Raw genomic sequence first — 27,517 nt, 5'->3', positions numbered from 1 at the left:
ACCCCCCACTCCAGCAACCCTCAGTTTGTTTCCTGAGATTAAGAATTCCTCATATCAGTGAGGTCATATGATACATGTCTTTCTCTGTTTGACTTATTTCGCTCAGCATAATACCCTCCAGTTCCATCCACGTCGTTGCAAATGGCAAGATCTCATTCCTTTTGATGGCTGCATAATATTCCATTGTATATATATACCACATCTTCTTTATCCATTCATCTGTTGATGGACATCTTGGCTCTTTCCACAGTTTGGCTATTGTGGACATTGCTGCTATAAACATCGGGGTGCACGTACCCTTTCGGGTCCCTACTTTTGTATCTTTGGGGTAAATACCCAGGAGTGCAATTGCTGGATCATATGGTAGCTCTATTTTCAACTTTTTGAGGAACCTCCATACTGTTTTCCAGAGTGGCTGCACCAGCTTGCACTCCCACCAACAGTGTAGGAGGGTTCCCCTTTCTCCGCATCCCCGCCAACATCTGTCATTTCCTGACTTGTTAATTTTAGCCATTCTGACTGGTGTGAGGTGGTATCTCATTGAGGTTTTGATTTGGATTTCCCTGATGCCGAGCGATATTGAACACTTTTTCATGTGTCTGTTGGCCGTTTGGATGTCTTCTTTGGAAAAATGTCTGTTCATGTCTTCTGCCCATTTCTTGATTGGAGAGAATCTCCCCTTTGACCACAGGAGCTGAATCCTCCACTTATAATTATACAGGTCTCCTAACTGGAAGCATTTCTCCCAGGTTGGCATCTGACTCCATACATTTTAAACCTTTCTCTTTCCTCTCCACCACATACTTCTGCATCGGGCACTGTAGGACAGGTTCATGTGCTGTCTCACCCGCTGGTGTGGCTGGTGTCAGGAACCGGGGCTGGTGGGCGCTTGGGTGCAGGAATATTCTTGGGAGCTGTGTCTGCCCTGGAGCGTTTGCAGTCACTCCTTGTACGCGGGGGTGACTGCGAACCACATAAATACATCCTGCTATAAACTCAGTGTCCCACCAGTTCACCAGTTTGACTCCTGCTTGGGTGTTCCCTGAACGCCGAGGCCACTGTAACATCACACAACAGGAGGGCGGGCGTAACAGCAGGGAAACTGGGGTGGGGGGAGACAGCGCTCTTTCCACTTGTGGCTGAGACTTGACTTTGGCAGAGCTTAGAGAAACCCAAGACCATGTGCATATGTTTCTTTCCAGGGCCTTGGAAGGGGCTGCTGTGGGCGAGGGCTCTGAAGCTTTAGCCCTGTGAGCTTCACAGTGACCTGGTTAAGCCGTTGTTTGTATTTGTGGGTAGAGAGAGCCATGCAGCCCCTGTGGGAGCTGTGTGACCTTGTCTCTTCATAAACCTGGGTCCCTCAGTAGTAAGCATGATACTATTACTACTATTTACTTCACTGGGAACGTCAACATGAGGGTAGGCACTGGTCTGATTGTTTATTGCTGTGTCCACAGTGTCTAGAACACATAGCCCACACTTAACAAATACGTATTTTGTGCATTTCATGAAATGCAGGGTGTTGGGTGTTTAGGTCCAGGCTCTCAGAGAAAAGGAAGCTGAGGCATGGTGAGCTTTCCTGTGCTGTACACTGCCGCTGGTTAGACCCAAGGGAGACCCTGAATCTGTGGGCCTCCTTTCTTCCCACTGACCCTCCCACATGCGCTGTATAGGAAGGGGAAGCCTAACTCACGTCGAGTGCCTGAGATAGTCATCTGAGTTATTCCCTCTGCTACGGACACGAGCCAGGGTCCCTGGGTCTCCTCCCTGGAATTCGCTCTGATCCATAGAACCCCCTGTTGTAGAGGCTCGCCTGCCTTCTCCCGCCTCCCTGACCTGACCTGGGTCCCTGGGAATGGTGGGAGGCAAGCAGACAGTTGAAAGAACAAAGGTGAATGGGTTTTGAGCCATAAAATAGTAAGCCTGAAAAACAAGTTTGGAAGATGAATGGCTTTGGGCTTGCAGAGCTTAGCAGGGGCAACCCTCAGAATTGTTGACATTCCTGCCTGGGCCAGAGCCCGTCTCTGCACAGCTTGCCTCTGTTCGGAGAGGTCCTCAAGCAAAGCCACAAGTCACCCTGTGACGTGCAACACTGGAGAGGAAGCCAGAGGGGCCTCGTCAGTCAGTGGTCATCATGTCCTTACGGGACGGGAGCTGTGGTCTAAGGAGCCAGGTGGCTGCAGGGGCTCACTCTGCCAGACAGGCGACAGAACCGCAGTCTGGGCCCTGTAGATGTACCTCTCTGCCCTCCCTCTCTGCCGGCTGTGGATTTCCAGCCACGCTCTGCACCCGCTCCCACCTCGGGTTTATTACAAGCCGCCCTGGTGGCGTGGGCCTGGGACGCTTCGCCTTTCTACAGGGAGCTCAGGAGAAGGATGAGGGTGCTCACTGCTCTTGCATCCCCCCGCCCCCCATTAACAAGACAACTGGGATGTTGCAGCCTCTGCTTCTAGCCTGATTCTCCCTCCAGCCTTCGGATAATATTTATATACAAACGCTGGCTCTGATCTCCACCCAGGAAAACACCAGCTGCTATTGAAAATCTTTTTGCACGTGATAGAGAGCAGAGCAGTGGGCCTCACGTGGGCCCCCTTGAGCTTCTCTGAGGGTGTTAGGGAACAGCAAGTGCGTTTTATTTGTATTTTTCAAAGTCAACCCAGGGCTGTGTCCAGGCAACTGAAGGCCTGTCAGGGCCAAAAACGCCTCATTCCTTTTTAGAAAAGACAAAGGGATTAGGTGTCCCGGGGACTTCAACAAATGCATTGTTGGTGGTTTTGATTGAGGTTTCACGGAGGGAAGGCGAATGCAGAAATGAGGACGCCAAAGATCCAGGGTGCCAGGGTTGTGGAGATGCCTGGAGACAGGCACGCATAAACCGTTGGCCATGATGTCAATTAGTGCAGCCTCTTGGAGAGAAATTTGGCAACATCTTTCATAAAAAAGGAATATGACCTTCGATGCAGCAATTCCATTCCTTGGAAACTATCCTAGAGGGATGTTTGCCCACATATACAAAGATCTATGTTCAGAAATGCAAAAAGTAGGAAATCGCCAATGTGTGTCTCAGCAGGGGATGGGCTTCGTAAATTACAGTTCATCCACATGATGTAACACTACATGAGCATTAAAGAAGAGAACAAAGCAAATATAGGAGTTCCCTTCTCCCCCACCATTCAAAGTTTTGCTTTTCAGAGTTCCGGTTACCCATGGTCAACTGAAGTTTGAAGTTCAGAAGCAGATGACCCTTCTGAAGAATCTGCAGAAGGTCGAACGTAGCCTAGCCCTCTGTCATGGTGCCTGTGTCGTTCACCTCACTTCATCTCATCATGGAGGCATTTCATCATCTCCCTTGATCACAGAAAGAAAGGTCAGTACAGTAAATAGGGTATTTTGCTAGAAAGGGAGAGACCACATTCACCTAACTTTTATTACAGTGTATTGTTACAATTGTTCTATTTTATTATTGGTTACTATTGTAATCTTTTACTGTGCCAGATTCTTAAATTTAAATTTATCATAGGTATGTATGTATAGGAAAATACATAGTATATATAGGGCTTGAAACGATCCATGGTTTCTGGCATCCACTGGGGGTTTTGGAATGTACTGCCTATGGATAAGGGGGTCTACTACAATGACAATGGCCAACACATACAGTACTTACTCTACACGCTATCCTAAGTGCTTTACGTATTTTATAATATTTACATATTTACAATATTAACCCATTCCATCTTCACAACAGTCCTTTGGTTACTATTAGAATATTTTTATAGGGGACGCCTGGGTGGCTCATTCGGTTAAGCGTCTGTCTTCGGCTCAGGTCATGATCTCCGGGTCCTGGGATCGAGCCCCACGTTGGGCTCTCTGCTCAGCTGGGAGTCTGCTTCTCCCTCTCCTTCTGCCTCCTCCCCCCATTCACGCTCTGTCTCTCTCTCTCTCTCAAATAAATAAATAAAATCTTAAAAAAAGGAAAGAAAAAGAATATTTTTATAGATGGGGAAAGAGGTATTAAGTAATTTGCCTAAGATCACATAACTAGTAAGTGGGGAAGCTGGACTTCAAGCTGGCAGGCCCCAAGGTCTAGAACCACCACACACATGCCTGTAACTCCAGATAAAGAAAGATGTCATTGAGTTATTCTCAAGTGAAAAATTCAAGTAGCAGGGAGTGTGATCTTATTTGTGTAAAAATAATTCTGTGCGTGTGTGTGCACACACATGCGTGCACATGTGAATATATCACATGTGTATGTAAAATTCAAGGTGTGGAAGAATACATATCCAAGCAGCAGTTCCCTCCAGGGAAGGATAGGAGATGGGGTGAATAAAGAGGATTTTTTTTTTTTACTATTTTTTAAAAGATTTTCTTTATTTATCTGAGAGAGCGAACATAAGTGGGGGGTGGGGGGAGGTGGCAGAGGGAGAAGCAGACTCCCTGCTGAGCAAGGAGCCCGATGCACAGCTCAATCCTAGGACCTGGAAACCATGACCTGAGCCAAAGTCAGATGCTCAACCAACTGAGGCACCCCCTCCTTTTTTTTTTTTTTTTTACTATTAACTAGATACAGTTGTATATTTTCTGGAACAAGTGCTTTTGGAATTTTAGGAAGAGTAAGACTGACCACACTATCAGGGTAATGATAATAAAATAGTCATACTTTAGTTTCTATTTCTAAATGGTCCTTAGAAAGGAGAGACTTCCTATAATCATGGGCTCAGAGTAACCCTTGTGATTAACTCCAAAGTAAAAGATGTGGAGCCAAGCCTAATAGACAGGACTAGTGATAAATTAGATGAAAGTAGTCCCAGAAATTGTTCTTCTGATTGGCTGAAAGGCATCCCGAGATAATTATTCTTACTCTCATTACCCTTCAAAGTCTTGCCTCCTCCTGGAAGCATTTGCCCAGACACTGGAAGAGTCTGGTGATTTTTTTTTTTGACACACGGCCCCTCCACATTCCATCTTCACTTGCCTGTCCCCTGTATTTAATGTGTTCATGTAATGCATTATTGCACCTCACATAAATACTCTAGGTATTTGGGCCTTTATCCCCTCGCCGTCCCTTCGGGGTCATCCCTTCCAAATGCATTCATGATGCATTACACTTTTAGGTACTTTGCAATTTGCAAATCTTATTCCCATTTCATTATTTCAATTAACCGGGCATAGTGCCTTGTCACTGTAATGCATTTCATACAATGTCCCTTTCAGAGGTAAAGAACGGGCTTAAGAGAGGGTCCTGTGAGAAAAATGAGAGCTATCAAAATTTTGACCCCCATTTTTAAATCCCAGTGTTTAAGTATTGATTTGTGAAATGTGACCCATCACAGAGAATACAGACAAATAACCCTGGGATCATGACCTGAGCTGAAGGCAGACGCTTAACGACTGAGCCACCCAGGTGCCCCTTATTTTAATTCTTGAATTAAGTTTAGGTGATAATTTTTATCTCCTATTATGTCCATAAGGAACTGAGGCTCAGGGAAGTTACATGAAGTCCTCAAAGTTATACATGTGGAGGGGCGCCTGGGTGGCTCAGTCTGTTAAGCATCCGACCCTTGATCTCCTCTCAGATCTTGATCTCAGGGTTATGAGCTCAAGCCCCGGGTTGGGCTTCATGCTGGGAGTGGAGCCTACTTTAAAAAAAAAAAGTTGTACATGTGGAAAGTGGGAGATGGATTTCTCACCCAGGTCTGTCAGTCTTTCTGCAAAATCCAAGTGCTGAGCACTCAACAGAGAAATAATAGAAATGTTTCACTCAAGGGGCGCGTGGGTGGCTCATTCGGTTGAGCTTCCAACTCTTGATTTTGCTCAGGTCAGGATCTCAGGGTCCTGGGATGGAGCCCCACTTAGGGCTCCGCTCTCAGCAGGGAGTCTGTATCTCTCCCTCTGCCCCTCCCCTGGGCTCGTGCACATGCACTTTCTCTCTTTCTCTAAAATAAAGAAATAAACTTTAAAAAAAACCAAACCTGCAAGTTTAAAAAAAGAGAGAGAGAAGTTTCACTCAAATAACACCTCCGTAACATACTGTTTAGCAATTTAGTTTTATTTCCTTAGTTTAACCTATTTTAAAAAACTAAATTAGAAAAATAAAAACTTGATAATTGTAGGATATGTAAAATGTTTATGCTGTTTTTCTTTTTCACTAACATCATCAGAACTATCTTCTTTGTTACTTCATGATGTTATTTTAAATAATTGCATACTTCTTAAAACTCAATAGTTTAAAAAACCTGATTTCCTGATTCAAGTGGGCTAGGGCTTGAGAGGACATTTCTCTAAAGAGGACAAAGAGGCTGACAGGTAAATGAAAAAATGATCACTGTTACTAATTATCAGGGGAATGCAAATCAAACCACAATGAGATAGCATCTCACACCTGTCAAGATGGCTTTTATAAAAGAAAAAAAAGTGTTGGCAAGGATGTGGAGACGTTTGAACCCTTGCACACATTTGGGAGGAATGCAAAATGGTGCAGCTGCTTTGGAAAACAGTATGGAGGTTCTTAAAAAAAAATTAAAAATAGAAATACCCTATGATCTAACAATTTCACTTCTGGATATTTACCCAAAAATATTGAAATCAGGATGTCAAAGAGATATTAGCACTCCTAGGTTCATTGTAGCACTATTCACAACAGCCAAGATGTGGAAGCAATCTAAGTGTCCATCGACAGATGAATGGATAAAGAAACTGGTATATATATATAATGGAGTACTATTCAGCCTTAAAAATGAAGGACGTTCTACAATATGTGACTACATGGATGAACCTTAAGACATCATGCTAAATGAAATAAGCTGATCACAGAAAGACAAATACTACATGATTCCCTTTATGAGGTATGTAGAGTAGTCTTCATAGAAACAGTGGAATGGTGGTGTTAGGGGCTGGAAGGAGGGAGGGAGAAATGGGAATTACTAATCAGTGGGCATAACGTTTTAGTTAAGCAAGATGAGTAAGTTCTAGAGATCTGCTATACAACATTGTCCCTATAGTCAACAGTAATGTATTATACACTCAAAAATTGGTTTATAGGGTAGATCTGATGTTAAGTATTCTTACCACAATTGAAAAAACAAGGGGGATGCCTGGGTGGCTAAGTCGGTTAAGTGTCTGACTCCTGATTTCAGCTTAGGTCATGATCTCAGCATTCCTGAAACTGAGCCCTGCTTCGAGCTCCACTCTCAGCTGGGAGTCTGCCTGAGATTCTCTCTCTCCCTCTTCTTCCTCCTCTGCCCCTCCCCTCATTCGAGCTCGTGCTCTCTCTCTCTCAAATAAATAAATAAAATCTTTTTTAAAAAAAATGCATACTATTCCAGGAGAGTGCTATCCTTGGGAGGGATTCTTACACATGGAATTGGTAGGTCTTAGAATATAAATGTTTTATGATTTTTGATATACATTGCTAAATTGCTTTTCAAAAGGGCTATATTAATTTGCATTTCGACCAGTAATTTTGAGGGTCATTTTCACCACATTCTTGTAGGCATAAGTTATTGTTAAAAAATGAAAAGACACAGAGAAAGTCTGACTTGTTTGCTAATATGTACCAGACTATTCACACTGGTTAGTTTGAAGAGTAGGATTAGCCTGGTAGTGGAGGAGGAGAGACAGTGAAGGGGGATGTCTGTTTTCTTTTCTTTCTTTCTTTCTTTTTTTTAATTGATTTGTTTATTTTAGAGGGAGAGAGAGAGAGAGAGAGGGAGCATGTGCGTGAGTTGGGGAGAGGGGCAGAAGGAGAGGGAGAGAAGGAATCCCAAGCAGACTCTACTCTCAGCACAGAGCCCGAGGCGAGCTTGATCTCACAACCCTGAGATCATGACAAGAGCCAAAACCAAAAATCAGATGCTTAACCTACTGAGCTACCCAGACACCCCGTATGTCTGTTTTCTACTTTACCTAATGCAGTACTGTTAAAAAAAAGGTTTTTTTTTTTTAAGATTTTATTTATTTGAGAGAGCGCACAAGAGCGGGGTGAGGGGCAGAGGGAGAAGCAGACCCCCCACCCCCTACTGAGCAGGGAGCCCAATGTGGGCTCAATCCTGGGACTCCGGGATCATGACCTGAGCCGAAGGCAGACGCTTAACCGACTGAGCCACCCAGGTGCCCCTAAAAATATTTTATTATAGGCACATATTACTTTTGTAATATGTATTTTTTTAAAAGTTTTTATTTTGAAATAATTTGTCTTACAGAAAAGTTGCAAAAATAATACAAAAAATTCCCTGTATACCCTTTGCAATATGCTTTTTTTTTTTAAGATGAAGTAATTAGAAATGTTCCCCAGATGTCAATCCTTACATCCATAAGACACCGTAAGTCAGGGTTTCTTAGCAGGTAGGATCCAATAGCAACTTGGGGAGATGCTCAATAAAAGGCAGACTCTTGAGCTTGAGCGGGATCTATGAAATCAGAATGTTCACGGGTGAGCCTGAAAAATCAGCATTTAAACAGCCTCTCCGGAGGCCGTTCTCAGACCCCCCAAAGGCTAAGAAACACTGTTGAAAGTTTCCTCCTTTGCATTTTATTTTCCCCAGTGATATTGTGGCTTCCTTACTTGGAAAGCCCTCCAATGTGCTAAGATTGGGAAGAGTGAGTGAAATATGAGCATCTTTGTTGCAACTTTTCACACTTTGTGTTGCTACTGCTCTGTTGCAGCCAAGCTGTCTTGTAAAAAAGCCTGCTTTCTCCCTCAAACTAGAAAAAAAGCACCCCAAGGGAGGCTGGGTCCAGAATGGCCGTGTGGCTGGTGGTGGTCCTACTGCCCTCGCCACTTCTATCCAGGCTCAAGGCCTTCGTGTCTCCTGGCTTCCTTGGAGCCACAGCCAGGGGGCCCTGAGACAGCGGCAGTGGCGAATGGGGTTGGGGGTGGGTGGGGTGCATGCGGGGAGTGCGGGGGGTGTGGGTGGGGGGTGGCATTCCCTCAGGTCCTGGCTCCCAGTCCTCCTGCTGTTTCTTTTGTTTACTGCTGATGCTTTTCCATGGATGGTTTGTCTCTCTCGGACACTGTGAGCATGTCCCTTCCACGAGTGTGTTATGCCCTGGCCATTTGCTGGCTTATCTCCAGAGGGACCCCTTCACCTGCCCCCACCACCTCCAGCTGCCTCTCCACCTGCCTCTCCCCACCAGAGGTGTTCTTTCCGAACTGTAGACCTGACCATGTCACCTAATAGCTTAGTGATTTAACGACGATGAGAAAGGAGTGTGGGAAATGTGGCCAGCAGGACAGCAGAGAGCCAAACTGTGGAGAATGGAAGATGAAGGTTTGTTGTTGTTAAATGTGGTTTGGTCCTGAGTGTATTGTTTCCTACATTAAAAAAGGAATACAACATACCAAGTGTTATAAACCTGGATTATTCCTTTGAAATGAAAAAAAAATGTTTCAACAGTGTCATAGTGGTTAATATAGACAATGTGGAAAATAAAGTGGAAAGTCGAGGGAAACCCTTGCCTGCAGTTCACCCGCCAAATTAAGCTACTGTCTACACCTGGGTGTGGAACAGTGTGGAGGATGAGGGCACGGGCCTCAAATCGGCCAAATCTGAATTCAGATCCCTTCTTTCCCCACTATTAGCTGGGGGCACCCTTTAGGCAGCTTAATTATCTTCTTGGAGCTTGGATTTTCTCCTTGGTAAAGGGAAGATCAAAGTAGTTTCTAACTTATCATGAAGGTTAGGTGAGATAAGAATATAAAGCAGTTCGTTAGCAGGATGCTTACTTAGTAAGTGCAAGTTCTTCATGGTGTTCGTTTCCTTTTGGTCCTTTCCCTGCAAGTAGTATTTTTATTTTCACATAGTTGTGATCACATTGTCTTTATAATTTTATTTCCTGCTTGTTATGCTTAACATGGTAGCCGAAGCATTTTCCATGCTATTTTCAACTCATAAACATACATTTCAGTGGTTCCATAATATCCAATTGAATGGATATATCAGATGCATCATAGTTTAGTTAACCATTTCTTTATCGTTAGTCATAGGAATTATTCCAAGTTCCTCATTCCAGATAACCCTATGTATGAACACCTTTATGTGTAAAATGTCACCCTTTTTCTGTCAGTCACTGCCAGTTAACAACCATTTCCTTGGGGGAAAGTCCTAGAAGAGAGATTATAAAGTCAGAGGGCATGCACTTGTATCAAAGTTTATGACCTATGCTGCCAAATTGGTTCCTGTAGAGTCGGCCCTCACTTCTATTTTCAGGGCAACAGACAAGAGACTCGGGCTGAGGGACCTGGATTTTATTATGCAGTGTAGCTGCTGACATGCCAGACAGGGCTGGAGGAACACTCTCAGATCTGGGGTTTGAGTGGATTCATCTGGCAGCCCTTGGGAGGGTGGACGGGGGCGGGGCCCGTGTTAGGGGCTTCCGGGGTGAAGCTCTGCCTTGCTCTGCAGGGCCTCGGTGCCATAACTGTCCACGAGACTGGCCATCTCCCTGTAGCAGCTACGGGTACCATCCGTAGGAGAGCTTATGGTCACAGTCTCACGATCCCGTTTTCTTGGTGAGTTGCTCCACTTATGTGTGCTTTGTCCATCTGGCATAAGTCACTTCAGGTTGTTTCTGTCCTCCATGATCAAAATGACAAGGACTCTTCATCTTTAGGGATCACAATATAAGACAGTAAGTTTGGGAGCTCTGGTGTCACTGTCTGGATTGGGGTCCCAGCCCTGCCACTCAGTATCTGTGATTTGGGGCCACACTTTCCCAATCGGGAAAATGGTATCTACCTCATAGGATTTAAGAAGGCCTTGTATATTCAGCAGAGAAAGCGCTGAGTGTTTGGCAGTGTTCTTATCTATCTCCTTCTTTTTTAAATTAAAATATTTGGTTGAAAGAAAGTAATTCAACCTATAGATTCACCACTTTCCTTCCTTCTAAAACCCAGCAAGGGCATGAGCATTAGGGAACAATATCAGGAAGCCCACCTTCCCCAAATATGTGCCTATCTGAAACCGTGGGGAGGGAGGGAAGGAGGTTGGGGAAGCCGCAGTGATGGACCCAACCATCCTGGGATGGGATACTCTAAGGGCTCAAACCAGGACAGTCCCTGGCAACCTGGGGTGCTCGGTCATCCTAGCATGATGGTACTGGGTGACAGGATCTGGTAAAGTTGTCCAACAGAGAGAGAACCAAAATCTGGAGTATTTGGTAAGGATTGTCTTTTCCTTTAGTTATTGTTTGACAAACCCACTTGGGACACTCACTTCACCTGGAACTTCTTGGGATGAATTGGCTGTGAGAAAGGAGATCCACCCACCTGGGGTGGGGGTGGGGTGGCTGATAATTAAGAGCCTCCCAGGAAGCAGGGGCCCAGCACTTGAAGTATCTCCAGACTCTGGGGTGAGTGAAGTGAAGGCTATGTGTAGCGCTCACCCTTTTTCCAATCCTGGCTGGTTGAGCTGCTCTCCAGAAGCTCTCTTTCTTGGCAGTTAGGGGAGTTTGTAGCTCTCAGTGGACGACGACGACGGTTGGTTCCCACTTCTGCCCCAGGTACCTTCCTAGACCTGGGTCTGTCTACGTACATACATACGTATAGTACCTGGAGACAGAGTCCGCGGGAAGGGAAAGTGACAGAGCTTAGGCTGCAGGCTAGTGGAGGGGGTCAGAGTCTATTTCCTCTTCAGCCCTTTCAAAGCATTTTTAATCCGATTAGGTTTTCAACAAACACTTGAAGGTTTGCCCTCCTCTGAGAGGCTCACAGGGCTGAGGAAGAGCCTTCCTCTGTTTGCTTTTCCTTTATGTGGAAACCTACTTGGGCGGTTTCTACAATCAACTCTCCCCACCCCCATGCTACCCCCCCCCCCCAGATTCCAAGCAGGCTGGAATTCACCAACCACAGGGCCCTGGCTCCCCTGGCTTTCCGGGCCTAATGAACCCTCAGGCTCTCCAGGAGCCCCACTCTGTGGTAGACTAACCTCCCTCTTGCAGGGCAGCCTGCAGTGTGGCATCTCTCCTTCTGTGGGTGGACAAAGCCAGGAAGATGGGGGCCAAGCTGGGCTTGGTTTTGGAGAGCAGAGACCTGGCTCTCAGCCCCACACTGCTCCTCTTCCTCCCCCTTTTTATTTTAGTAAACTCTACGCCCAATGTGGGGCCTGAACTCACCACTCAGATATCAAGCACTCCCTCCCCCTTTTATTTTTATTTTCAAATTTTTTTTAAAGATTTATTAGAGAGAGAGAGAGAGCACGAGAGGGGGGAGGGTCAGAGGGAGAAGCAGCTTTCCTGCTGAGCAGGGAGCCGGATGCTGGACTTGATCCTGGGATTCCAGGATCATGACCTGAGCGGAAGGCAGTCGCTTAACCAACTGAGCCTCCCAGGCGCCCCTCCTCTCCCCTTGTTAATTAAGCCCCTGCTAGGGGTCAGGCAGTGTCTATGTGCTGGGAGGAGGAGACACACACAAACAGACATGTGTCGGACTGTATAGATGGAGAAAACACTGGAAGTGGGTGGCGTGGAAGGGAAGGAGGGTGGATGGTCAAGATAGATTTCTCTGCTTTGTACTGTATATCAGTATATTATATAGGTAGCAAATTATACATACATATTCATGTACATGTTAATATACATATTAAACCAGAGACTGAATCCCTTGTGATCAGTAGGATCACTGCTAGGTGAGGTACAGGGTCAAGCCTTGGAAGATTCAGGAATGACTTCCCAGAGGAGGCGGCAGGTAAACGGACAGTGAGAGACAAGTGGAAGTAGCTAGGTTTGTTCATTCAACAAAGAGTTGTTGAGCGTCGGCGGGATGTCAGACATGCTCTAGGAGCTAGGAGGCTGCTGGAGGGCAGGACACGTGCAGACCCTGCCAATCCAGTGGGGAGACACAGATGAACGAAGAGATCACATGTTAGGTGGTGGTGAAGAAAAATTACTGTGGCACAGGTTAAAACGGTAAGGAAGGCTTGATCAGGACTGTTTCTGTAGGGAAAAGAGAGTGAGCTCAATGCTGAATATAACGAAGATAGCTGGACATCTGTAATGAGTGGAAGTGGGTCCGTGGATGGAGGAGACATCAAGGGTGGGGAAATTCTTGTTAAATCCTCAGGATTCTTGCAGAAGGCAGGCCAAGCAGTTAAACATCAGAGGTGGGGGGTGGAGGAATTTGGTCAGATATCAAGAGTACGAGCTCATTAGCAAGACTCATTGTTGAAGCCTGGCCAAGGTGGAGGCCTAGTTGACAAGGGCTCAGAGGAGCCTTACAGAAGTTTGGTCAAAGAGAGTGTTTGGTGGTGGTGAAAGGTGCTGCGAATTAAAATAAAGGACGCGTGGGAGAGAGCAGCTAGAGAGAGATGGGGGCTGCTTTTTATCAGACAGTGTTAGCAAGGCCTCTTGAGGAAGGTAATTTCCCAGCAGAAATGTAAACGGTGTCAAGGAGCCAGATTTTCAAACACCCCAGAAGAAAGTGTCCCAGGAAGAGGAAACAGCAAGTGGGAAGGCTGTGAGGGGTGGGTTGGTGTGTCTGAGCAACCGTGAGGAGGAAGAGGTCTGCAGAGGAAAAGTGGAAGGAAAGAAGGTCAGAGAAGGGGTGTGTGGGGGTGGGTGAGACCCTGCAGGGTCTTTCTTGTAGGATGTGATAAGAAAGGATGAGGGAGTGGCCGGAAGGATAATCTGGGCCCAGGTTAAGAGGGAGTTTTGCTCACCTGGAGGGCTGCAAGGGGTTCTGTGTTGCCCAGGCATAAAAAAGGAGCATGTACCAAGGAGAGTGTCTGGGGAGGTCAAGAAGGTGGAGGTGGACGTGGCTGGGGGGCACAGGGGAGGAAGACTGAGAGCCAAGGGGGAGGGGCGGACCATGTGGGTCCTGTTCCAGCTTTTCAGTCATTTTAATGAGAGTCTCCTTCCCTGAGTAAAAATCAAGCAATAAAGGGAGGAATGCCTCCCCATTTAACTCGAAGGAGAACTATAGAAGACGCAAGGAGGGTTGGTTGAAATAAAGTTGGAGCTGCCCTGGTTTGGCTGGCTGCCATTCCTATAAATATCGCCCTCCCGGTCCTGGAAAGGCATCAGTGACGGCTGTTGCGAGCTACTGGGGAACATCCTTCCTGTTCAGATGTCCAGGAGTTGGCTGCGTGTGGACATCCGCGCAAAGTGCCTGGAAGCAGGGGGTGAGCGTGCAGAACAAGAAGTTCGGGATTCTGAGCCCACTCCTTTTACTCTTGGGGCTGGCCCCACTTCCTCTGGGGGCCCAGGCATCCCTCTGGCAAGTCTTCAGCAAAGAACTCTGCAGAAGTCATTGGCCAGACTTAGAACTAATCCTTTGTGCCAAAGGGGTTGGTGTAGGGGAGGGAGCTTTGCCAGAACCAGGATGTTCCTTGCTAGTGGTGAACCCTGCTGCCTCCCAGCCATCCCACTGCTTTTCTTTGGGAAGTGGGGGAAATGGGATGGAGGGGCCAGTGTAATTCGGCAACATGTGAGTTAAAAAGCAGATGAAAACCCACAGAGTAACCAGACATTCTTCTCTTTGCATGCAAGATCCTGCTGAATGTTGGAAGAGGAAGGAATATTTTTCTTGCTTTTCAGACATTACATCCTGTGAGGAGAAGATTTGGAACAGATGGGGGCCAGGGGGACCTCACTGTATTTGCTTGTTTCCCCCTACCCCCTCCCACAACCAGAAATGGTTCATTTATTTTTTTCCTAGTGAAGTTAAATGGTGTTTTTTTTTTTGTTTTTTTTTTTAAAGAGAGAGTAGGAAAGTAAGATATCAGGGGCTGGGGAGAAAATCCACAGGGTTCTAGAAAAAAAATCCACTTTTGATCACAGAAGCTAATTCCAAGTCTAAAGATAGATAATTAACTCAAAATTTCATTTTAGGTTTAATCGCTGTTCCAGTGACTTATACATTAATGAGGGGAGCAAGATGAAGGATCCCTTACAAGGTGGAGAAAGAGGCTTTCTGAGTAGTGAAAGGTAAGGAGTGTTTCTGAGATCGTGGGTACACAATATGGGAAAAACAAAATTGATAGTGTTTTGTGGGAGTAGCTCAGATGTCTGAATGGTTTTTAGCCCCCTTCTGTTGGAGTGATTGCTTTAGAGAAGATAGTGAGTGTGGTGATGTAAAGTGGGCTCTGGTGGACTTGATTGGCTGCAGCAGGGTCCCTGGTAGAGCGGGGTCCCTGGCATGGCTGTGGGCAGCTAGATGCCTGGTGTGATATTAGTCCCCAAACCACAGCTGGTCCTTTTTGCTGAAGAATGTTCAGAGCACAGTTCCCCTTCCCCTGAACCCTGAAGGGGGCTCTGCCAGTGGAGTCTGGTGGCAGTAATTAGCCGGGGTGGGCCAGCCAAACTGCCTGCTGTGGTTTTATCTGTTCCCCAAAGGGAGTATGGGGTGATTGCATGTGAAAAGGGAAGAGCACGCAGCCTCTGTGTTTTCCGTTCTCTGTGTTTTCCGTTATTGTCCTTCCTTTCTGACTCCTTGGAGCCTGTGTTGGGGCTGTCTCTTAATTCTTGGGAGGGGATGGTGAGTGCCCAGCTCTGGTCCACTGCTTGCCTCTAGCATGCTGTTTCTGAACGATGTTCTGGAGAGTTGGTTTACTGAGTCAACAGCCCCAGCAAGCTGATTCGGGAAGGGGAAGAGGGAGGTGCTAATGGTTGTAAGCTCAGGTTCCCGGTGGATAGGGAGAGCTACTATGTTGGGCTCTCCTCCCCGCCTGTATGATACATCTTGCTGTGGCAAGAAAGACCTAATTTAGGGGCGCCTGGATGGCTCAGTCAGTTAAGCGTCTGTCTTTGTCTCAGGTCACGATCCCAGGGTCCTGGGATTGAGTCCCAAATTGGGCTCCCTGCTCAGTGGAAAGCCTGGAGTGGGAAGCTATCTCCCTCTGCTGCTCCCCCCTGCTTGTGTGCTCAGTCTCTCTCTCTGTCAAATAAATAAATAAAATCTTTTTTTTTTTAAAAGACCTAATTTATTTATTTTTTTTTAATTTTTTTATTGTTATGTTAATCCCCATACATTACATCATTAGTTTTAGATGTAGTGTTCCATGATTCATTGTTTGTGCATAACACCCAGTGCTCCATGCAGAACGTGCCCTCCTCAATACCCATCACCAGGCTAACCCATCCTCCCAACCCCCTCCCCTCTAGAGCCCTCAGTTTGTTTTTCAGAGTCCATTGTCTCTCATGGTTCTTCTCCCCCTCCGATTTCCCCCCCTTCATTCTTCCCCTCCTGCTACATTCTTCTTCTTCTTTTTTTCTTAAAAGACCTAATTTAAAAATTAGTTGACAGGAGAGAAATATGGCCCATGTGCCTAGAATGGGATCTCCCATCTTGAGTCTTCATTCTCAACTTCTAGAACTAGATAATGTGGTAGATGATATGCAATGAGAGCAGTAGGTCCTGCCTCCCTGCCTGTTGTTCACTTCCCCACAGACGTGGTCTGGCCATTGGAGAGGATTCTGGAAGAGCAGCACATAGTGCTTGAGTACCATTACCTACTGGGCACTGCAGTTAGGACTTCAGAGGACACATCAGTGAATAAAATACAGGTCTTGTTTCCCCAGAACCCAAATGCCCATATAAGAGCATTTAATTCACGGTGGAATCACCAGGGTTAGGCAAGCATATACAGAAGGAGACCAAATAATTTCAGTTAGCAAGTATTAATTGAGTGCCTGCTATTTGTGAGACCCTGGGCATACAGCAGAGGACGGGACAGGCAGAGTACCCACCTTGTTGGAACTACAGTCCGGTGCGGTGGATGGCCTCGTCAAAGGCTCTGGAGCTACGGTCTGTGGGAGTTGCTGTGTTAGAGGACACAAAGGGTGCTGTGGGTCTGTCATGCAGACTTGGGGAACTGGGAATGCCTCCCTGGAGAAGTGATGTTTAAGTTAATCCATGAATAAGAAGAGCCAACGTTTGTCGAGTGTTTACTCTTATTAGTTGGCCTGGTACTGTCCTTTAGTCCTGACATCACTTTTTTTTATATATATATATTTTTATTTATTTTTTGACAGAGAGAGAGACAGCGAGAGAGGGAACACAAGCAGGGGGAGTGGGAGAGGGAGAAGCAGGCTTCCCGCGGAGCAGGGAGCCCGATGCGGGACTTGATCCCAGGGCCCTGGGATCATGACCTGAGCCGAAGGCAGACGCTTAACGACTGAGCCACCCAGGCGCCCCTAGTCCTGACATCACTTTTATTTGTTCCCTCTTTTACTCTGAAAAGTACTGTGTGGGGGTGTTGAGTCCTATGGAAACCCGTGATGTGCCCAGCGTGGCTGCGGCACCTCCACCGCTAGAGTAGTGCCCGCTCATACTCCGTGCTCGAAAATGACCTGTTGGCTGGTCACTGGACTTACCTCATTTCATCCTCAGAACAACCCTGGGCTGGGTAGCAGTTTAGTGGTTAGGAGTGCTTTTGGTTGCAAGTAAGAGAAACCTTTTGTAACAGTGGCTTTAGTCACGATGGCATTTATTGTGGACAAAACAAGAAATACGGGGTTGGTGGTCCACAGGTTGGCAGGGGCTCACCAATGACATCAAGGACTCAGATGCTTGTTCTCTTTCTACTCCACCATCAGGGGTGGCTACATAATTTATGGGGTCCAGTGCAAATGAAAATGCAGGATTCCTGGTTTAGAAAGCGGGGGAAGAAGTGCCGTTTAAGGTACTAAAATGTAAAGCTTTTTTACTTTCTTTGTAATCTTTCTTTTGACTATGGCAATTTATTTGCTACTTAATGTTCTAAGAAAAGCAATTACAATATTAAATTGTGACCACAACTTTTACCGTTTATATTGTGAAATGCTGGTTTTAAATGCAAGCATAAGAGAATTTAACTTGTATGCAAAATTATGCCATTATATTCAAATGAGATAATATGTAAATTATCTTTTTTAGCAAGCTGTTTTTCTTCTAAAATGTTCACATTTATCGATGAAAAGTAAAAAGCAAAATAAAATTTATAATTAGTGTTAAAATTGTAATCAAAATTATTTTAAAGCTAAGAAGCCATTTCAAATTTTTGAAAGTTAAATGAGTTTTTTTTAAGAATTTAGTATCTGCAGTTGTAGTGCTCAATGTCCATTTCATTTGCAAAATAAAGAATTAGTATTATGCTTCATGCATGCTCTGTTTCACATGAGTGTGGGAGGAGGAGTATGTGCATGTATGACACGCATATATGCAATAGGATGTAATTTTGCAAAGTGTTCCTCAACCGCTGTTTGCAGCTGGCGTTACTATAGCTCTGAAGTGTGAGTACCTCTGGAACCATGAATAGGAACAGAAGCAAGAAAATGGATATTCAGGACTCGTGAGTTCCTATACTTTGTTTTGCAAGAATGTGCTGCCTTTGTGCTGAGAGGAAGGACCCAACAGGCTCGTTTGTCTTCTCTCTTCTGTGAAGGCTCCTGCCACTCAGGTCTTCCTTACAGTCATAGCAGTGTTGGTCTCTGGTGGTGGCCAAAGCACAATCCACAACCTTCTCATTTGGAGGGCAGCTACCTTTTTTTGAGGATGTAGGGCAAGAGATGGGAAGTGTTGGTCTGGCATCTGAACAGTGTTGGTCATCACAGCAGATGCTGAGGGTTATAAGTCGTGCTGTGTGACCCTCAGGGACAGAGGTGCCCGTGTGTTCTTTAGCTTTTACGTGTGTGTTTGTGATAGATGAGACCCTCTAAAGCATGGGGCTCAGGGAAGGGACCTCTCTTGCCTGGTTCTAAGGGTAGTACTGTGTTTCTAGAAGTCCTCAGCCAACTTCTTTTTAAGTTGTATTGGTCAGGATTAATCACTGGCAAAAGGAAGGTGGGTTTCTATAATTTACTTAAACCAATCATGATGGATTCCCTAGAATGAGCATGCGGCCTCTGAAAGAAACTGGGGTTCTGTTAGTGAGGAAGAAGAGAGATAGCTGGGTACTCAACCAATGATGTGTCCTCAATTATTATTCTCATTTTTCTGAAAGGGAAATTGAAGCTTGGAAAGGTTAAAGTCACACACCTGGAAAGAGGTGGAACTGTGGTTGAACTCAGGAAGCCTGACTTGGAATGTCTTTTTTTTTTTTTTTTTTTTTTACTTCGAATATGTCTTGACCACTGTCCTTACTGCTTCCCCTGGCTGTTGAGCAGGAGTTAGCCTTGTTGAGGGAGTGAGGCAGTAAAGAGGGCTGGAAGGAGCATTCCAGGCAGAGGAAACAGCAGGTGCAAAAAGCCCAGAGGGAGGCAAGAGATGGCATGGTCTAGCTGAGAAGTGAAAGATATCATGGGAACCTTGAGCCATACTGTGTGAAGGGGAGCACGAGGGGATGAGGCTGGAGAACAGATGGAGCTAGGGCTGCTGGGTGGAGACCGGAGGTGCCAAGATTAGAAAGAGGCATGGGCTAGGAGGTTGTTGGAAGACTCTAGTGCGGCTGACATAGTGGTAACTGAAACAGGGGGGCAGGGAGAAGGGTATGTGTGCTATCAAAAGGTATTTAGAAAGCAGAATTGATAAGATTTGGTGATATAAAGGTGAAGGAGAAGGAAGAATCAAGGATAACACCTGAATTTGTGGCTTAGACATGGGTTGGTGGACCTGCCATTCAGATACAGAAAACAGGAGGTGGTGCCAGGGGAGAGGGGAGAGGAGAATGAGTCCAATTTTTTTTTTTTTTTAAGTCTGATGTCCCACATGTCAAGTTCAAGGACGTATAGTAGAGCTGTCCTGTAGACTTTAGAGTCTGCAACTCAGGATAGAAGTCTATGCTAGAGAGATGTGGGGCTTCTTCATGTACAACCTTTGGATTCCACTGTGGGTGAATGTGCAACATGTGAATAGGGAGTGTAGGACAAGCCTCAGAATCCCAGTGTATAAGAAAAGGGGGCCCACAGAGGAAACTGGGAAGTTGCTGCCTCAAATAGAAGAATTCAGGAGAATTTGGTGTTACTAAAGCCAAGGAAAGATGGCTTTAATGAGGGAAAGGTAAGCCCTGAGAAATGGGTACCGTGGTAATTGACAGATTGTAGCGAGGGCTGTGCCATAGAGTGCCACAACTTGGTAGCAGGAAGTTGACAGGACACTGGGATGTGGGAGAGTAGGGGGGTTTGGATAGAAGGGGTGGTAGCTATAGAGCTATGGGAGGATCCAAGGAAGGTTTAAAAAAAACACACAAAACAAAACAAAACAAAAACACAGGGAAGACTTGGGCCTGTTGAATTGCTGGTGAGAAGTAGATTTCTGGTAGACCAGAAGTTGCAGAGACAGAGAAGAGGTGGGTAACAAATAGTGCAAGCACCTGTGGGAGCAGGAGGGGGTGGGATCTAGGGCTCAGATGGGGAGGGTACTCTGTCTGAAGGATGTGGCTCCCATTGGAGCAGGTGGGGAAAAGGCAAGGAGGATGCACATGTGGGAGCGTGTGTGGGACCAAGAATTTGAGTTTCCATTTAGATGGTTTGCTCTGTAAGGCAGCGGAAAGAGGAGGCGGTAGGTCAGATGTTTAGGAAGGCTCAGCTCTGAATTGTCTCCCATGGAGACAAGAGGGCTGTCTGGGGAGAGGGGGAGCAGCTCCACTGTGCCGCTTCATCCAGCATAGCCATGCATGTCCCTGTACTTAAAAGGGTTTCCTCCTTCAATGCTCTGCTGCCACTGTCTTGGAATTCTTACTTATTGAATGAAGAGCCCCTCGTTTTCATTTTTTTTGTATAAATATATCCCTTGTAATATTTGGGACACACTTATATTAAAAATTATTCATTGTGCATCTGAAATTCAGATTCCACTGTATTTTATCTGGTGACCTTATGTGGAGCTGGGAAATTATTTGGCTGGTCCTGCTGGGAGGCCGAGGATGATAGTGAGGTGGTGTCCCAGGTCCCAGGAGGTCTCCTCTATGAAGTGGTGGTGGGTGTGCAGACTGGGTTTGTTGTTGCTGTTACTTAGAGGCTGTGCAACCATCTCCCGAGGTCCCAGCCACCTGAACGTCTGTGTGGAGAAGGCAAATGGTATGGGGCATCTGGATTCAATCATTTCCCGCCTCACTTGGGTGAAACCCAAAGGCCTTACCTAGGTTTGTGAGGCTCTGCCTTCCCTCCCATTTCAGCTCCCTCCCTTGCTGTGCGTACTGCAGCCTCTGGTCAGCTTGCTGCTCCTCAAACACTCCCAGCTCGGTGAGCCCCAAGCCTCTGCTCTGCTGGTTCCTTCTGCCTGGAATGTTCTTGGTGTAAGTCACTTCAGGGCTTCTGGTTCTTTGTTCCCTCTGGATCCCTCAGAGGTGTTCCCTGACCACCTTTTAAAAAAAATTTTATTAAAAAAATTTTTTTTTTAATTTTTAAAAGATTTTATTTATCTATTTGACAGAAAGAGCCAGAGAGCAAAAGTGGAGGAAACGGCAGAGGGAGAGGGAGAAGCAGGCTCCCCACTGAGCAGGGAGCCCGATGTGGGACTCAATCCCAGGACCCTGGGATCATGACCTGAGCTAAAGGCAGACTCTTAACCATCTGAGCCACCCAGGTGCTCCCCTGACCACCTTTTTACAACACTGCCACCCCCTCCATCTTTTGTACTGTTCTGTGTTGCCTCCTGTCATTTCTCACCACCTGATAAACATTTATTTTGTCTCTTTGCTTTAAAATGAAAGCACCACGGGGGTACCTTATCTCGCTTACTGATGTAACCCCCGTTCCTAGGCACACAGAGGAAACTTAAACATCTGTTGAAGTGATACATAAAATTATACATCTTATCAGTATTTTATTTTATTTTATTTTTTAAAGATTTTATTTATTCATTCGAGACACAGAGATACAGAGAGAGAGAGCACGAGCAGGGGGAGAGGCAGAGGGAAAAGCAGGCTCCCTGCTGAGCCAGGAGCTGGACATGGGGCTCCATCCCAGGACCCTGGGATCATGACCCGAGCCGAAGGGAGATGCTTAACCATCTGAGCCACCCAGGCGCCCCCATCTTATCAGTATTTTAGATCAAGCTTTTTAATAGGTGAATTTTTAAAAATTTTGGGGTGTGTGTATATATATATCTGTAATGCTCAACGATGAAAGGAATGAACTAATGATATGTACACCAACATAGATAAATCTCAAAAGCATTGTGATAAGTGAAAGAAGCCAGACTCAAAAGGCTACACACTGAATAATTTCATGATATTCTAGAAAAGGCACCGTTATAAGGACGTCAAACAAATCAGAGGTTGCCGGGGCTGGGAAGGGGGGCAGGGGTTGGTTGGCACAAAGCAACTGTTTGGGGTGATGGAAATGTTCTCTGTCTGGACTGTGGTGGTGGTTACACAACTCTGTGCTTTTATGAAAATTGATAGAGCTCTTCAGTAAAATGGGTGAATTCTGTACGTAAATCACACCTCAGTAAACTTAACTAAAACATGCCCTGTTCTCATCTGGACTTCTGTTATAGTATTGGAGCACTTCTTGTGAGAGTTAGCTAATAATTCACTCTGCCTGGTGGCAACGTGACCGCAGCCCTATGGTGTCACTCAGGCTTACTGCTGCCAGTGAATACTTGTGCCAAGAAACGGACTTGTTCTTAAAGTGAGAGAGATTTGTTTAGGTGGAAATCTGTTGTTGATGTCGTTCTCAGGATCTCCCACTCCCTTTTAGGAAGAGAACACCTTTTCCTGTGTTGGGTGGGGCTGACCTCTGCCCTGTGTCCCTCGGAGTGGTCATGTGATCTGAGCCAGTTGATTTCTCTCCAGCACTTTGCTGCCAGAGCTCTATGAGGAAGATGGTGGTCTATTTTTGGGGAAATTGGTAGGACGTGAGTGTGAGGCTTTTAGTGGATATCTTGCTCACCAAATGGAGAAAGCAGGACAGATAGAGCACTGGTATTTGAGCCCCTGGATCTAGCCATGCCTGAAGCTAGGTGTGCACCCTGGACTCCCCAATGACACGAGCTAATGAATTCCATTTTTCCCCCACTTAAGCCAGGCTGACTTTGGTGGCTTCTATCAATCACAGCTGAGCAAGTTCTGACTCACAGTATTCTGGCTGAAAATGAGAAATAGGACAGCAGAAGATTAGACCATTTTAATTAAACTAATGAGTTGTGAGAGGAAGTTCTAATTTCCCTGAACCTTTTTATTACGGAAGCAGGAGAGGGGACAGAGGGTTGAGATGGGGATGAATGAGGGAGACTGAAGGGTGGGCAGACAGGCATGCCCCTGGCCAAATGGGGCTGGGGACACTAGGGTGGCATCTCCTCCCAGCAGGGGTTCCCTGGCTGGCTGAGGAGGGCCTAGAGTCAGCAGGCAGAGGGATTGGGGAAGCCCTGGACTGTAAGCTAGCTCCAGGCTCTTGCCTTCAACTTGGTAAACCTCAGTGCTGATGGCTGCTCACTTCAGGGGTTGTGAGAGGCTCAGCAGAGGGAACAGCCTCCTTTGGTGACACTCTCATGAAAACCATCAGCACTCTATAGCTTCATTTGCTTGAAGGTAAAAGGCTAGGATAGACAAGGACTGGAGAATCCCTCAGTGTCTGTTGTGGACTTGGGCTTTGATCTGACCTTTGCATGAATGGCAGATGACAGATCATTTTGAGTAAAAGAGGGTGAGGGGAAGCATAAAAGTAGGGCCTAGGGACTGAGAGTTCCTTAGGGGTCAGAGATAGGGATGTGGAAGGAGATTTCTGAATGCTAGCCTGAGCAAGGGGGCTGGGGCAGGCTTCTGGCTGGAGTTGTTCAGTGCCTTTCACGTATTGGAAAGAAGGAAAGACCCACTTTTCAAAAATCTGTTTCTTTTTCAAAATAATGTAGAGTTTTTCTGAATACAAAGTAATGACTTATCTGTTTAAGAATTTTTTAAAAAGAGCATAGTACATACACGGAAGTACCACCCATGATAATGATATCGCCAGAGATAACACGGGCAGCATTTTTGTCTATTTCTTTCCAGTATTGATTTCAGTGTGCCTATGTGTATTTTTAAATAGAGAGAGAGACTATAAATAAAATTTGACTCTACTGTATATATAGATTTAGAATCTGTGTTTTTTCACTTAATGTATGATAGAAACATTTTCCTATATATTTTTAGAACTTTTTTACAGCTTGATTTTTTAAATTGTTACATTCCACCATTTAGATGTATTCCTTTTATTAGGTAGAAGACTGTTTCTAAATTTTTAGGATTATAAAACAATATTGTGGTTAAATCCTTACAGATATCTTAAGGATATCTTTTTTTTTTTTTAAGATTTTATTTATTTATTTGTCAGAGAGCACAAGCAGGGGGAGCGACAGGCAGAGGGAGAAGCAGACTCCCCACTCAGTGGGGAGCCCAATGCAGGGCTCGATCCCAGGATCCTGGGATCATGACCTGAGCCGAAGGCAGATGCTTAACCCACTGAGCCACCCAGGCGCCCCTCTTTATGTCCATCCTTAAATAGTTTTGTGGGACAGAGCTTTAGAATGGTAGGGAAGGTCAAATGGGATATCCACTTAAGACTTTTTGTCTTTATCTGGTCAGGTTACCCGTGATAAATTAGGTGGTGCATAGGGCTTCAGAATTCTCAGAATCTGGCCCTTGCTGGGTATTACTGGATTTTTAGGAACTTGCTAATTGATATGTGAGAAAAGCTCTTTCAATTTTATTTTAATATGCCCTTTTTCTGGTTACAGTAAGGCTGAACTTTTTTTTTTTTCATAGAATTAATAGCTATTTGTGTGTTTGGTTGTGTGTGTGTGAATTGCTCTTCACACCCTTTATTCATTTTCCTGTTGGAGTGCTTATATTTTTTTTACTGATTTATAAAGACTCTGTTTATAGTAAAAATATTAGCCCTTTGTGGGCACCAATATATTTTTAAGAGTGTGGTGAATGAAATGTTTTAATAATAGATCTTTTATTGAGGTCAAGGTAGAATGCTTGATTGGAGCGGGCAGTGGGGTTGGGGGAGGGATCCGATGCTGCCCACCCCCTTTTCTATGCAGTATACATCCAGAACTATATAGTATCTGAGGATGTGAAAATGTCCTAGAGCACAGCCTTGGGTTCACAGACAGTGGTGTTTAGCCTGGAGGGGGTACCTGGCTCAACCCCACAGAGCTGGCTACCTGCAGAGCTGGGGCCTGAGCTCCAGCACCACTTTGAATTGCCTGGGCTTCTGTGTCTTTTCTCCCAGGCTTCCAAAGCCTCCCTGTAGGCATTTGGTGCCTAGATGAGTGTTTTTATAGAAGCCACTCTACTAGAAAGCAAAATCTATTTGAAAGCTGTTACAGGTTTTTCCAGAAGTTCCAGTTTTTCAAAATGCACCTGTTCCCTTTGCCCCCAGCAATTAACATTTGAATTTCCCAGTCTGCAGCTTCCTTTGTACTTCCCTAGTACTATGTACTGTGGGGTCCAAAGGGATGTTCCGCTGGGGGGGATTTAGTTCCTTGGGCAAGGGCGTGGAGCCCTTCCCCTGACCTGGGGCCAGGCTCCCCAGGAGAGCTCCTTCTCCACCCTCATTCTGCGAGAAGTAGCAGCAGGTCACTTAGGATGTGGATTCTCTCCACCTCTCAAAGGTTCTTTCATATAAATATGTTCATACATTCTCCTGCTGCTCTTTTTCCTGAAAGAGTGAAGTTCGAGGCTTCAGTTGCTAAATTTAGCTCTTGCTGACGCACTGGCTGTCTCCTAGCAGTCTCCTCGTGTCAGTAGTGTTGCTCTTACCCTCACTCTTGTGCTGGTAGACGAACACCATCACATCCCACATACTACTTAGCTCTGAGGCGTTTCCAGATGGGAAATGCATTTCTGTATTTTCATAGCTGTGCTCTCTGCGTGAATGGACTGTCGTGAAGCCAGGGGCTGGCAGCCAGCCCGTGAGAGACAAAGATCCCCAGGCTGGTGACGGGGAAACCAATGCAGTTGTTGCTATAGGTTTGCTCGCGGTCAGGAAGAGAGAGAGGAGGCTCTTGGAGGAGATCTGGGGGTGCTATTTGACTGGGATGTGAATGGAGAATTTTCACGAAGGGGAAACCTTCTCCCTTGATGCAAGCCTTAGTATATTGTTGAAGAAAATTATTCTGACACTGGTTACAATAAGGCAGATTTTATTCAGGGCTCTCACAAAAAGGGTATTGCAGGAGGAAAGAGAGCTGGGGCTCAGCTCTGAATACAACAAGGACAAGTGGGGATTGCTCGCCAAGGAACAGAATGAGAGGCTCAGTGGATGCAGAATGGCTAAGAGGAGATCTCAAGGGTAGGGAGGACTTAACACATCAAAGTAGGGGATCCTCTCTAAACCAGTGGAGCAGATTCTGGCCAAGACTGGGCTGTGCAGGCCCGGAGGGATGAGGGGCAGGTCGAGGCCTGGTGGTGAAGAGGGGTCAGAGAAGTCTGACTCAAGTTTGATCAAGAAGAGATTTTGGCCTGTCCCTCCTGTGTTCAAGGACAGAAAGAGACCCCATTCTTTCCTTAGAATGATCTAAGTTCATTTCTTGTTCCGTTGCCTTTTGTTCATTGAGTATCAGCAGAGCCATCTGTTGGGCCTTGTGATAGAGGACATTTGCTGGATGGTGCAAACTGTTGAACCGAGGGGGACTCAGGGTCTGCAGTGGCGAGGAGTCCTTTGAAGTTTTTATCAGGTCGTCCAGCTTCAGCCTGCCGGGCTTCTTTAGATCTTGGCAGGGAGGGTGGGCTACGACCCCCCTGGAGTTCCATGAGGAAGTCAGTAGTCAGGTTGTAGTTCTCAGTGAAGCCAGGTCAGGAGAATGGGAGAAAAATGGGAAACAACAATTGAGAACTTGCTGAGGAGTGAGAAAATGTGCAAGATGGCAGGATGTAGTCCAGTTGACAGGTAGGTAACAAAGTAAAAAGTCATTTTACTAAGAGGTGATAAATAGCTCAAGGACAGTGAACCAGACCAGAAGTTGATACCCACAGGACTGTGCCTTAGTTTCCTATGGAAAGGTAAAATTTCTACAGTGTCTAGCGCTGGTCCCTGAGTGGGTATGTTGAAGCGTCAGCATGGAAGGTAGCCTGGTGTCAGGCAGGCCTGGGTTTAAATCCCTGCCCCAGCTGTGAGATGTGGAGCACATTGGTTTAATAAATCCTGTAATTTGTCCACGGGTGATACTGACATGCAACTAGAGATGAGAGCTCACGTACTTAAATGGGTCTGGCACTTAGTCGGTGCTGGTGGACCGTGTGCACTGTGCTCTCTTGGCGGGGCAGGGCTCTCCTGTGAGGCAGAGAGGGAACCTCTGACCCAGACCTCAGTGGCCACTAGGCAGGACCCAGCTGGGAGAAGTGCGAGGCTTGCTGTGGCCAATAGAGACTTGGTCCTGAGATGCTTCTCTCTCTTTCTCTCTCTCTTTTTTTTTATAAAGATTTTTATTTATTTATTTTGACACAGAGAGGGAGAGAGCACAAGTAGGCAGAGCGGCAGGCAGAGGGAGGGAGCCCGATGTGGGGCTCGATACCAGGACCCTGGGATCATGACCTGAGCTGGAGGGAGATGCTTAACCGACTGAGCCACCCAGGCGCCCCCCCCAAGATACTTCTCACTGGCTGTGCAGTGTTTGCTGTGCACCTGATGGGTGTTTTGGTCACGCTTCCCATCTCAGGTAGGTATCCTTCACCCT

The 27,517-nt window shown here is 46.0% G+C and overlaps 1 long non-coding RNA gene across 1 annotated transcript in view; it reads left to right on the top strand.

Annotated features, from left to right (window-relative positions):
- Positions 1-27,517, top strand: part of LOC118550951 (uncharacterized) — a 360,365-nt gene that overhangs the window by 39,487 nt on the left and 293,361 nt on the right. Inside the window, exons 3-4 of the long non-coding RNA XR_013445824.1 lie at positions 3,193-3,367; positions 14,824-14,919. This is a non-coding gene — a long non-coding RNA (uncharacterized LOC118550951). The remainder of the gene's footprint in view (positions 1-3,192; positions 3,368-14,823; positions 14,920-27,517) is intronic.

Source organism: Halichoerus grypus, chromosome 2 (assembly GCF_964656455.1).
Source record: "Halichoerus grypus chromosome 2, mHalGry1.hap1.1, whole genome shotgun sequence".
NCBI lineage: Eukaryota > Metazoa > Chordata > Mammalia > Carnivora > Phocidae > Halichoerus > Halichoerus grypus.
The sequence above is the reverse complement of the archived record's forward strand: the minus strand, read 5'-3'. Positions and strand labels throughout refer to the sequence as shown.